The sequence below is a fragment of the Oncorhynchus clarkii genome, chromosome 16 (genome assembly GCF_045791955.1).
Source record: "Oncorhynchus clarkii lewisi isolate Uvic-CL-2024 chromosome 16, UVic_Ocla_1.0, whole genome shotgun sequence".
Taxonomy (NCBI): Eukaryota; Metazoa; Chordata; class Actinopteri; order Salmoniformes; family Salmonidae; genus Oncorhynchus; species Oncorhynchus clarkii.
In genome coordinates this window covers 69187172-69200829 of record NC_092162.1, presented here as the reverse complement: position 1 = coordinate 69200829, position 13658 = coordinate 69187172, and the positions used below count along the sequence as shown (strand labels likewise).

General features: G+C 45.5%; 1 pseudogene; it reads right to left on the bottom strand.

The window, feature by feature from the left end:
• Positions 1-671: 671 nt before the first annotated feature.
• On the bottom strand, positions 672-4061 carry LOC139368979 (RNA-binding protein 15 pseudogene; annotated as a pseudogene).
• Between the last annotated feature and the right edge of the window lie 9597 nt (positions 4062-13658).

Sequence of the window (13658 nt, the reverse complement as noted above, 5' to 3'; positions counted from 1 at the left end):
TAAAACATCAGGTGTAACCGAACCAGTGACACAGGGTAAAACACCAGGTGTAACCGAACCAGGTACACAGGGTAAAACACCAGGTGTAACCGAACCAATTACACAGGGTAAAACACCAGGTGTAACCGAACCAGTGACACAGGGTAAAACACCAGGTGTAACCAAACCAGTTTACACAGGGTAAAACACCAGGTGTAACCGAACCAGTTTACACAGGGTAAAACACCAGGTGTAACCGAACCAGTTTACACAGGGTAAAACACCAGGTGTAACCGAACCAGTTTACACAGGGTAAAACACCAGGTGTAACCGAACCAGTTACACAGGGTAAAACACCAGGTGTAATCGAACCAGTGACACAGGGTAAAACACCAGGTGTAACCAAACCAGTTTACACAGGGTGAAACACCAGGTGTAATCGAACCAGTTACACAGGGTGAAACACCAGGTGTAACCGAACCAGTGACACAGGGTAAAACACCAGGTGTAACCGAACCAGGTACATAGGTTAAAACACCAGGTGTAACCGAACCAGTTACACAGGGTAAAACACCAGGTGTAACCGAACACCAGATAGCCTACCGTGCATATAGGTACATTCAGATTTCTAGGTTTAGAACATGTTATTGTATTAGAGAAAGCCAGTAAGGACATATCCCAACATTAATGTCCCCAATCATTTTTTTTATGAGAAATCCAAACAGAATGATTTATAGCCTCACCATACCAGTCAAAACAGGGCCTGATGGTATCTCTCTCAAAATGTGACATTTAGAATAAAGAAATGGTTATTTAACAAAGGGTTTTGAGGTGACTATTTTGCTAAAAATATATAATGAACTTTAAATGACGCCAACTGATTGTAATAAGCATAAAGTAGTATAACGTTTACATAATACAACCAAACACTAACAGCAGAGCAAATCTTAAGAGAGAAGTTTCAACTTTTACAAACAGCGGTTGGTTCAAGTTTTCCTAAATGAAAACAAAAAAAAAGGGGCCATTATACCTCATTTTAAATTACAGTAGATTTTTCATTTTATTCATAGAATGTCCCCCTTTTATAATATTCCTGCAGAATTGTTTCTGCATATACTGGCTAGAAATGATCACACCCTTTATAAAACAGGGTTCCAAAATTACACATTTGTTGACTTTCAGGGGGACATTTTATACTTATTTTGGTGGGAAAAATAGTGACATAGCCTATCCTCCCCATAACCCTACTCTCTAGTAGCACCCCATGAGGCAGAACTCAACACACAGCATGCAATAGTAGTTTTTTTTTCCTTTTTTTACAATATCATTGATGTTTTCCTTCCTCTATCTGATTGTAGTTATGATGGACCTCGCACCACGACCATCACCAGATAGTCCTCGTCGGTTTTGGCCAGAGCTTTAGCCGAGGCATCAATGAACTGCTGTGAGAACTCACAGGGAGGGAACGCATGGAGAACACCCTGGTGGTCCTTATCCCGGCTGCCTCCAACGGGCAGGCTGATGACTCCGGCTGCCTGCTTCTGTTTCAGGTAGGACACCAGATTTCGGAGAGGACGCTGGGTGGAAGCTGCAGGGTCCGTCGACGACACCTCCTCGCCGCCGGAACCGGGAACCGCCAGGAGGACGGCGTAGCCGCCGGGGCCGGCCGCTTTAATGCGTCTGGAGACCTCATCCAGCTTGGGCTGGTCGAGGCGGAGACGCTGGGTGATCTTGAGCTCCCCAACCTGTCTCCCCGTGGGGCCGTCGACGAGGAGGTCCTTGGCCACGCCCTGGTGACCCTCCAGGAGGTGCATGTTGGCGGGGAAGTTGCTGTTCTTCAGGAGGAGCATGCCGTGCCAGGCCAGGCTCAGCTTGGATGACTGACTGCCTTTAGAGCCGCCCTGGTCTGAGGAGCGATCCCTCTTAGCTCCGGGTCCTTTGCTGCTGCTGTCGCCGGCTTTACGTTTCCGTTCCCCTGCTGAGGATGAGAGGCCACTGCTGGAGGCCCCTCTTTCGGCAAGACTCCCCTGGCTCTTTAGTCTCCTGTCTCCCCCGCCAGGATGCTCCAGACTGAGGCGACGGTCTCGTCCAGGGGAGGGTCTGTCGTCGCCGCCACGAGGGGTACGCTCTGAGTCACTGAAGCGGCCCCCGTTGGGGCTACCATCTGGGGTTGGACCCCCTCGGTGTCGGCGTGCCGTGCGGTCAGTGCTGTCAGGAGAGACGTCAAGATGGCGACCGTCATCCATAAGGTGTCGTTTCCGTCTTGGGTCGCAGCCGCGCCCCGCCAGCTCTCGCTCCAGAGACCAGGGCTCCCTCCCTCCCGGCCGCCGGTCCCGCTCCAGCGGCTCAAAGGTCCCGGGACGTACCCGCTCACGCATAGCCGGGATGGGGGGCCACTCGGCCCCGGGGAAACCCAGTTCTCTCTCTCTGAAGTGAAGCAGCGGGGGAGTCCTTTCCCTGTCCCTTGGGGGCTCAGCTATGGCACGGTGGATGAAAGCCTCTGCCACCATGTCGAAGGAGGGTAGAGGAAGAGGCTGAAGGAACTGCTGCTGGTAGTGGTGCTCTGTGTCTGCAAAGTCCACCCTGAGTCTCCTCTCGGGCCCACCCAGAGGGAAGCCACGCATGTGCGTGCACGCAGCCTGAGCAGCGTCAAGGCTCTCGTACTGTATATAAGCCCAGGTGTCCCCCTTTCTGTAGTCAATGGTCCTTATTGTACCAAAGCGGTCAAACTCTCTGGCCAATGCTGCTAGGGGGACCCAGGGTCCGAGCCCACCCACCCATAGGCGTGTGGTAGGGGTGGCCTTACCATAGCCAATCTTTATGGGGTTACGGCCCACTATCTTCCCAGACATGGTGAGTTTGGCGCGGTGGGCCATGTCGAGATTCTCAAACTTGAGGAACCCGTATGTGCTGGTCTGTCCCCGTGTGGGCTTAATATCCACCTCTGTTATCAACCCAAACCTGTCGAAGGCCCGTCTCAGGTCTGTCTCTGTGACAGTGATGTCCAAGTTGCCCAGAAACAGCGTTCTGTTAGCTCTTTGGTCATCCTCTGGGGAGATAAAATCCTCATCGCGGAAAGCAGAAGCTCTCTCTGCAATGAAAGCTGGACCTGGGCGCACCCTGGCTTCAAACAGGGCAAACTCCCTCTCCCGCTCTAGGTCTCTGGGCAAAGGAGGGGGTGGGGGAGGAGGGAGGCGCCCAAGGGCCAGCTGCTGTAGTCTGTAGTCTCTGTATCCAAGCACAGATGGGGAGAGGGGTCTCTGGGTGTGTAAGTGTCTGTGGCCTAGGGCTCCAACATATGGGTCTCTGTCAACTCGCTCAACTGGAGAACGGCTTCTCCTCCTGTTAATGTACACTGCATCGATTTTCAGAGGTCGGTCATAAAGTACTAACCTGCCCCGTGCGTGTTTAGCAGCTCTGGCATCCTCGGGCTTTCTGAAGTTGACAAACGCAATTCTCTCGTCGTTGCTGCGGCTTATTTTGACACTCACGTCCCCGAATTTTTTGAATTCGTGGAAAAGTCCATCTTCTATGTCTTCATCGCTCAACTGGGTGCCCAGTTCACTGATTTTGAGAGTTTTGTACTCACTCTCGTTGTTGTTAGGTGGAAGCGGAACACGCTCGCCGCGAGCATTAGTCCTTGCCGCGGCTAAATCGAGTGTCAAGCCCAGGTTGTGGTTCTTACCGGTAGAGGTTGCAGCAGCAACGGGATAGCTATGGTTACTCCCACCGGTTCGACTCGATACATGTCCATCAAAATCCCGGCCTCTCTTGTCACCCAACAAACTCCTTCTCGTAGATCCTCCGTCACTTTTAGTCGAGCTATTTCCATTATTACTCCCACTGGAAACCGAGATAGCCCTCATTTTCTTGCTGGGCGGGTGGCCTCCTCCCCTGTCTCGGATATCATCCAAAGCCCGAGAACGCTTTTTAATCGGTGACCTTTCTTTGCCTTTCATTGCAGCTCACCATACAACGATTATGACTTGTCTTATATTATTTCTGTATAATGTCTTGCAGTAAATCAGTGAAAAGGTGAACTCCGATTATCACTGACCCTGCCGCAAATCAACAACATCCGCCATTTTGTCTAGAATTCTGTCAGAGCCCGCCCCTTCGAGCTGATTGGACTGAAAACTGTGTGGAAAACAACCACCATGTTTACAGTGGATGTCAGTCAAATCAGAAATAACAGAAACTCGAACAATATTTGTTTTGGTTAAAAGTTGTTTAGCATACGCCATGCGTTCTATATTTAGTTATCTATGTTTTAAAATAACTAGTATTATTGATCATAATAAAGTGTACTACACATTTTTTGTAAAACACTGCACAAATGAGGAATACAACACCATTCTATTTTGCGCTAGGTTTTTAAAAGGCATGCATTGTGAGAGTTTTTTTTAAATTAATTGTATAAAACTATTTCAGTGGGGTTAGAAAATTGACAATATTTTTTAAATTTCCAATTTTCTCTGTCTAAAGCGGTACTTTTTCAATCTCTCCACATGATGGTGCCATCTGAGTAGCATACTAAAACTTACTTGTAACCATGCAGTGGTTAGTGTCTTGTAACCATGCAGTAGCGGCTTAAGCAAATACATTAACTACTGTACGTGTTGTGTTTTTCAGAATATACTTAAAGTGCATTTGGTCAAAATGTTTATAAGACAGCCAATAGTCAGTCTCAGTAGGCCTATATCGGCCTGTATGTGACAGGGTATGAACCTTAGTTTTGGTCAGTGTTTCCCCTGGGGATGGGGTCGATTGTACTAAGTAGGCAGGCCTATGTGTTAACTGGTTATCATTGTTAGTTTTTTCAAGATTGACATACACTACAGGACCAAAAGTATGTGGACACACCTTAAAATTAGTGGATTCAGCTATTTTAGCCACACCCGTTGCTGACCGGTGTATAAAATCGAGCGGACGGTCATGCAATCTCCATAGACAAATAATGGCAGTAGAATTTCCCGTACTTTGCTACCAAGTGGCGCAGCGGTCTAAGGCACTGCATCTCAGTGCTAGAGGTGTCACTACAGAAACTGGTTAGATCCCGAGCTGTATCACAACCGGCCGTGATCAGGAGTCCCATAGGGCGGCGCACAATTGGCCCAGCGTCATCCGGGTTAGGGGAGGGTTTGGCCAGGGTAGGACGTCATTGTAAATAAGAATTTGTTCTTAACTGACTTGCCTAGTTAAATAAAGGTTCAATCAAAATAAGAGCTCAGTGACTTTCAACGTGGCACCATCATAGGATGCCACCTTTTCAATGAGTCAGTTTTTCAATGAGTCAAATTCCTGCCCTGCTAGAGCTGCCCCAGTCAACTGTAAGTGCTGTTATTGTGAAGTGGAAACGTCTAGGAGCAACAACGGCTCAGTGGTAGGCCACACAAGCTCACAGAATGGGGCCGCTGAAGTACATAGCGCGTAAAAATCGTCTTTCCTCGGGTGCAACACTCACTACCAAGCTCCAAACTTCCTCTTGAAGCAATGTCAGCACAATAATAATAATTGTTCATTGCGAGCTGCAGGAAATGGGTTTCCATGGCCGAGCAGCCACACACAAGCCTAAAATCACCATGTGCAATGCCAAGCGTCGGCTGGAGTGGTGTAAAGCTCGCAGCCATTGGACTCTGGAAACATGTTCTCTGTAGTGATGAATCACGCTTCATCATCTGGCAGTTCAACGGATGGATCTGGGTTTAGCTGATGGCAGGAGAACACTACCTGCCCGAATGCATAGTACCAACTGTAAAGTTTGGTGGAGGAGTAATGGTCTAGGGCTGTTTTTAATGGTTTGGGCTAGGCGTCTTAGTTCAATACAATGACATTCTAGACGACTCTGTGCTTCCAACTTTGTGGAAACAGTTTGGGGAAAGCCCTTTCCTGTTTATGCATGACAATGTCCCCGTGCACAGAAATGGTTTGTTGAGATTGGTGTGGAAGAACTTGCCTGACCTGCACAGAACCCTGACCTCAACCCCATCACACACCTTTGGGATGAATTGGAACGCCGACTGCGAGCCAGGCCTAATCGCCTTACTACATTAGTGCCCAACCTCCCTAATGCTTTTGTGGCTGAATGGAAGCAAGTCCACACAGCAATGTTCCAACATCTAGTGGAAAGCCTACCCAGAAGAGTGTGGGGGGGGGTTCGATGTAATGAGATGTTCGATGTTTTGATAGCAGTGTTTTTTGATACCTAGTCAGTCTTAACTAGGTATTAACTTCACCCCCCCCCCCTTCAGATCAGCTGCTAAAATCCACTCTACCCTTTCTTCTCTCTCCTTTGAACTAAAACCCAAAGCAACCTGACACTTATAGCTGAGCTCTCTCTCTCTCTCACCTTAATTCTATTACCTCTCATGTTGACAGTTACAGTAGGGCCCTTTAGGCCTACACCGCATGCTGGCAATTATGAGCTTATAGGCACAAAACTGTTAATGCCGATTAATCACAACAAGCTTCTCAGAGTACGATTGCTGTTATAGGATCAGTTTCCCCCTGCCCTTATATTTTATGATTTTATTCATTTTTTTTTAAAATCTCAAATTATAATAATGCTAAACTGATCCTAGATCTGCACTCCTAATCTGAGATACTTAATGATTACTGGCCTAGATCACAGCAGTTAATTGGGGTTGGGGGAGGACGTGCTTGAATGGAATGGTATTGAACACATTAAACACATGGTTTCTGTATGTTTGATGCTATTCCATTCACTCCATCCCAGCCATTACTATGAGCTTTCCTCCCCTCAGCAGCCTCCTGTGGCTTAGATGCCTGATCATGAGCATGATGTGAGAGTTCAGAATAGCAGCACAGACACGGCATCACTAGTTTATGATTCAGGGCAGTCAAGGTACGTCTGTGGCATAGATCAAAAGCTTGGTGTACTTCTTGAAACTACGGTCGGAACGACAGCTTTGCAGATTTAATGACACGTTCAGAGGTATTTCTTTGGGTAATGAGGTTAATATATGTATGTACAGGCGCCAGTGACAGCCCTCACCCAATGACCCCGAATAAAGAGCCTGTGTGTGTGTGTGTGTGTGTGTGTGTGTGTGTGTGTGTGTGTGTGTCGGACATGGATGAGGAACGTTTGTCGCACACCTAGGACCTAAGCCATTTTCCGCTCTATGGTGTTTTTGATGGATGACTCTGTTGCACTAATGATAAACAGCAACGCAGGGTAGGCCTGCATATTTTAGCCTGGTTTACTGAGTTAAGATACACTAGCTCCTGTACTCCTGTACTCCTGAGTTTACTTGGAATGCAACTTAAGTAGCTAATTCAATGAGCTCTACACACTATTTTCCGGTTAAAATAGTTAATTTTCACTCTGACTGACCAGGCTTTAGAGAAATGTTGAGTCATCTTGTTGTCTCCAGAGTATTTTGCAATGAATAGGGACAGATGATGAACTACTGTCATTTTAATACAAAACGTTTATAGTACTCACTGTACTGACTGGCGTTTTTTACAATCGCCTGAAGTAAAGCAAATGTAATGACACATTTTACATGTCAATTTCACTGCATCATCCTATGTAATGTGTAATGTTGTCTGTTTTTTATAGTTTAACACCTCTATTTTGAGAGTCTGATACCTCACCTTTAAACATAACAGTAAATGTTACTTTGAGAGACCACATGACTCATTCATTGTGAGTCGGAGGCCTATACGCTATTACACTATTTCCTCTGCTTGGTTTCCACAGGCCATTCATCCGTCTCCTTAATTTCTGCTCTGTTCTGAAGGCTCCTCTTATCTCTTCCACTTCATCTGAGGTTTAATCAGTGCTGGGACTGTGCAGCTGGAGAGTGAATGCCGGGGTGTATTCATTGGGACTCACAAGGGAAAACGTTTTAAAACAGTCTGAAACAGAAAATGAAAATGTGCATTTCTTATTGCACAAGTCCAAGTAGTCGTCCCTCCCTGTTTCCGTCTGCTTTCTTCCATTTGGTGCCTAATGAATATGGCGCTGCTGCTGTCTCCTAGGGTCTGGCTGGAATTTGAAAGCTGTATGTGGGTGTGGAAAGTGTCTCTGACGGGTTTGCTTTTCACTCCCTCTACTATGCTCAGCTCCTCTATTGAAACCACATGTCGGCTTACACAAAACAAGGCACGGATCAGGGGAGGCCGGGAGGGGGCTGGCTGGCATCTAATCTGTTCCAGCATTGCTGTCATAGTACTGAAGTAATGAGAGGGAAGGGAGGATGGGAGTAAGAGAGAGAGCACCAAATATTTGCCCATAGCAATCTAACCACTTGGGGAAGCAAAGTAGCTTGGAAGGATCTGTCTTTCACTGTAAATCATTTTAACCCAGAAAAGATGCATTATCAAAAAAAATCTCCCAGATTGTCCGGTATGGCTAGCTGACACGTATTGGGCATCTTGTCATGTTCATCATCTTGTCATGTTCATCATCTTGTCATGTTTACCATCTTGTCATGTTTACCAGATGGGGTGGTGCCACGCAACTCTACAGTTCAGAGCACCACCAGCCATTGATGAGAAGACATTACGCACAGAAAGAGCATGTAGTTATCTTCATCTTCCTCCAATCAATAGTAGCCAGCAACCACACCATCCTGCTGCATCCTACTGCTGGCTTGTTTGCCTCTGAAGCTAAACTGCCCTGCAGGGTTGGGCATGTTCGACCCTTGGATGGGAGACCAGATGCTGCTGGAAGTGTTGTTGGAGGGCCAGTAGGGGCCACTCTTCCCTCTGGTCTAAGGAGACCCCAATAACGGTGGTGTATAAAAAGGACAAGGCCATGCGTTTACCACCAATCCCTTCTTATACATTGCTCTCCGTTACATTTATGTTTGTATGGGTCATTATCACAGTATACATGATCCCAATATTAGTGCCAAGACATCGCTAATTTAAAAAAGAAAATGTCAAGTGGATTGTGAGGATTTATTAAGGCGCATTGAACCATGCCTTAGTTTGAAAACCATTTGGATATGTTTAAAACAATGACGTCATGTCTGAACTCCAACATCTTTGTGCACGTTCGGCCATTGTCTCCATGAGTTACAATAACTCATGAAGGCTTTCCCTGGGTCATTGAAACCCATGTGTAATGTGGAAAATCAATCAAAATTATCATTTAGAAACGACCAGGGAATTATAACCCCAATTTCTTCATAGCTCATCATTCATTTGAGTTTTTGGGTTGACCCTCTCTGTTGCCAGATGTGAACTAGGTAGACCCTGCATTCTCAATACGGAGCGGGGACTCTTGAGGGATGCCTGATAGCCGGCCTACACTTCATCATCAATGACATAGTGCAGTCGCTCAGTTAGTTTTTCATTAATAGGCCTACCACTTTAAACTGATGCATAGGGTGCCATCCGAAGGCCTCTTGATGTGAGGCCAGTTATACTGCTACATACACACCACACACATACACAGTATTGTTTATTCTGTACTTCCTTATTTTCACTCTGTCAATTAGGTTATCATTGTGGAGTAACTACAATGTTGTTGATTAATCTACAGTTTTCTCCTATTAAAGCCATTAAACTCTTAACTGTTTTAAAGTCACCATTGGCCTCATGGTGAAATCCCTGAGCGGTTTTCTTCCTCTCCGGCAACTGAGTTAGGAAGGACGCCTATATCTTTCTAGTGACTGGGTGAATTGATACACCATCCAAAGTGTTATTAACAACTTCACCATGCTCAAAGGGATATTCAATGTCTGCTTTTTATTTCGACCCATCTACCAATAGGTGACCTACTTTGCGAGGAAATGGAAAACCTCCCTGGTCTTTGTGGTTGAATCTGTGTTTGAAGTTCACTGCTCAACTGAGGGACCTTACATATATTTGTATTTGTGGGATACAGAGATGAGGTAGTCATTTAAAAAAAAAAATCATGTTAAACACTATTATTGCACACAGAGTAAACTTATTATGTGACCTGTTAACCAAATATTTCCTCCTGAACTTATTCAGTGTTGAAAGTGTTGAATACTTATTGACCCAAGACATTTCAGCTTTTCATTTTTTTTAAATAAATGTGTAAAATGTTCTACAAACATACCGTACATTAGCAAAAGTACAGTACTGCAGATGTTTTGGTACCATTCCCCAGATCTGTGCCTCGACACAATCCTGTCTCGGAGCTCTACGGACAATTCCTTCGACCTCATGGCTTGGTTTTTGCTCTGGCGTGCCCTGTCAACTGTGGGAGCTTATGTAGACAGTGGTGTGCCTTTCCAAATCATGTCCAATTAATTGAATTTACCACAGGTGGCCTCCAATCAAGTTGTAGAAACTGCTCAAGGATGATCAATGGAAACAGGATGCACATGAGCTTAATTTCGAGTCTCATAGAAAAGGGTCAGAATACTTATGTAAATTAGGTATTTCTGTTTTTTATGTTTAATACATTTGCTAAAATGTCTAACAACCTGTTTTCACATGGTCATTATGGGGTACTGTGTATAGATTTATGAAGAAAACAATGTTTTCGCCTCTTCACTTTTGACGTTGAGACTGGTATTTTGCGGGTACTATTTAATGAAGCTGCCAGTTGAAGACTTGTGAGGCATCTGTTTGTCAAACTAGACACTCTAATGTAATTCTCCTCTTGCTCAGTTGTGCACCGGAGCCTCCCACTCCTCTTTCTATTCTGGTTAGAACCAGTTTGCGCTGTTCTGTGAAGGGAGTAGTACACAGCGTTGTACGAGATCTTCAGTTTCTTGACAATTTCTCACATGGAAAAGCCTTAATTTCTCAAAACAAGAATAGATTAACGAGTTTCGGAAGAAAGTTCTTTGTTTCTGGTAATTTTTTTAGCCTGTAATCGAACCTACAATGCTGATGCTCCAGACACTCAACTAGTCTAAAGAAGGCCAGTTGTATTGCTTCTTTAATCAGCACAATAGTTTTCAGCTGTGCTAACATAATTGCAAAAGGGTGTTCTAATGATCAATTAGCCTTTTAAAATGATAAACTTGGATTAGCTAACACAACGTGCCATTGGAACACAGGAGTGATAGTTGCTGATAATGGGCCTCTGTACGCCTATGTAGATATTCCATTAAAAAATCAGCCGTTTCCAGCTACAATAGTCATTTACAACATTAACAATGTCGACACTGTATTTCTGATCAATTTGATGTCATTTTAATGGACAAAAATGTGCAAAAAACAAGGACATTTCTAAGTGACTCAACTTTTGAACGGTAGTGTATATATACTGTATATTTATTTTCTGGAGTCTGACATTGCTCGTTCGCATATTTCTTAATTTCTTAATTTTTATTTTTGGAATTTGTGTGTATTGTTTGTATTGTTAGGCATTACTGCACCTGCAATAACATGTGTAAATGACCAAAACTATTAACAGTACAGTAGAGTTCACTACAGTAAAGTAGAGTTTAGTTCAGTACAACTCACTGTACTGCACTGTACTCAACTGTACTGCACTGTACTGCACTCCACTGTACTGCACTGTAGTCCACTGTACTGTACTGCACTCCACTGTACTGCACTGTACTCCACTGTACTGTACTGCACTCCACTGTACTGCACTGTACTCCACTGTACTGCACTGTACTCCACTGTACTGCACTGTACTCCACTGTACTGCACTGTATTCCACTGTACTGTACTGCACTGTAGTCCACTGTACTGTACTGCACTCCACTGTACTGCACTGTAGTCCACTGTACTGTACTGCACTCCACTGTACTGCACTGTACTCCACTGAACTGCACTGTAGTCCACTGTACTGTACTGCACTCCACTGTACTGCACTGTACTCCACTGTACTGTACTCCACTGTACTGCACTGTACTCCACTGTACTGTACTGCACTCCACTGTACTCCACTGTACTGTACTCCACTGTACTGCACTGTACTCCACTGTACTCCACTGTACTGCACTGTACTCCACTGTACTCCACTGTACTGCACTGTACTCCACTGTACTCCACTGTACTGCACTGTACTCCACTGTACTGTACTGCACTCCACTGTACTCCACTGTACTGTACTCCACTGTACTGCACTGTACTCCACTGTACTCCACTGTACTCCACTGTACTCTACTCCACTGTACTCCACTGTACTGCACTGTACTCCACTGTACTACATGGACATCCTGTGTTGGTCGGTGCTCAGTGGATTAGAATGCTTGTTACAGTAAATGGAAAGAGAGGAGGCTCATGGGTAGGTGTCAGTAAGAGGTGGGAGAAGTAACATTAACTGGAGAGTGAGAGAGACAGACAGACAGACAGACAGACAGACAGACAGAAAGAGAGGAGGCTCATGGGTAGGTGTCAGTAAGAGGTGGGAGAAGTAACATTAACTGGAGAGTGAGAGAGACAGACAGACAGACAGACAGACAGACAGACAGACAGACAGACAGACAGACAGAAAGAGAGGAGGCTCATGGGTAGGTGTCAGTAAGAGGTGGGAGAAGTAACATTAACTGGAGAGTGAGAGAGACAGACAGACAGACAGACAGACAGACAGAAAGAGAGAGTGAGACAGACAGAGGGAAAGGGAGAGGGAGAGAAAGAGAGAGAGACAGAAAGAGAGAGGGTGGGTGGGGGGGGGGGGGGGGGGGGGGGGTTGTCCGGACAGACTGTTTTAGCACTCTTGCTTTGACCACCAGATGATGAGCTGAACATAACAGCCAGTGGAAGGGAGGACAGTAACAGGAGACACTATGAGCTAAACATAACAGTCAGTGGAAGGGAGGACAGTAACAGGAGACACTATGAGCTAAACATAACAGAATGTCAGTAGAAGGGAGGACAGTAGCAGGAGACACTATGAGCTGAACATAACAGTCAGTGGAAGGGAGGACAGTAACAGGAGACACTATGAGCTAAACATAACAGAATGTCAGTAGAAGGGAGGACAGTAGCAGGAGACACTATGAGCTGAACAAAACAGAATGTCAGTAGAAGGGAGGACAGTAACAGGAGACACTATGAGCTAAACATAACAGAATGTCAGTAGAAGGGAGGACAGTAACAGGAGACACTATGAGCTGAACATAACAGTCAGTGGAAGAGAGGACAGTAACAGGAGACACTATGAGCTGAACATAACAGTCAGTGGAAGGGAGGACAGTAACAGGAGACACTATGAGCTAAACATAACAGAATGTCAGTAGAAGGGAGGACAGTAGCAGGAGACACTATGAGCTGAACAAAACAGAATGTCAGTAGAAGGGAGGACAGTAACAGGAGACACTATGAGCTAAACATAACAGAATGTCAGTAGAAGGGAGGACAGTAACACGAGACACTATGAGCTGAACATAACAGTCAGTGGAAGAGAGGACAGTAACAGGAGACACTATGAGCTGAACATAACAGTCAGTAGAAGGGAGGACAGTAACAGGAGACACTATGAGCTGAACATAACAGTCAGTGGAAGAGAGGACAGTAACAGGAGACACTATGAGCTGAACATAACAGTCAGTGGAAGAGAGGACAGTAACAGGAGACACTATGAGCTGAACATAACAGTCAGTGGAAGAGAGGACAGTAGCAGGAGACACTATGAGCTGAACATAACAGTCAGTGGAAGAGAGGACAGTAGCAGGAGACACTCTGAGCTGAACATAACAGTCAGTGGAAGAGAGGACAGTAGCAGGAGACACTATGAGCTGAACATAACAGCCAGTGGAAGAGAGGACAGT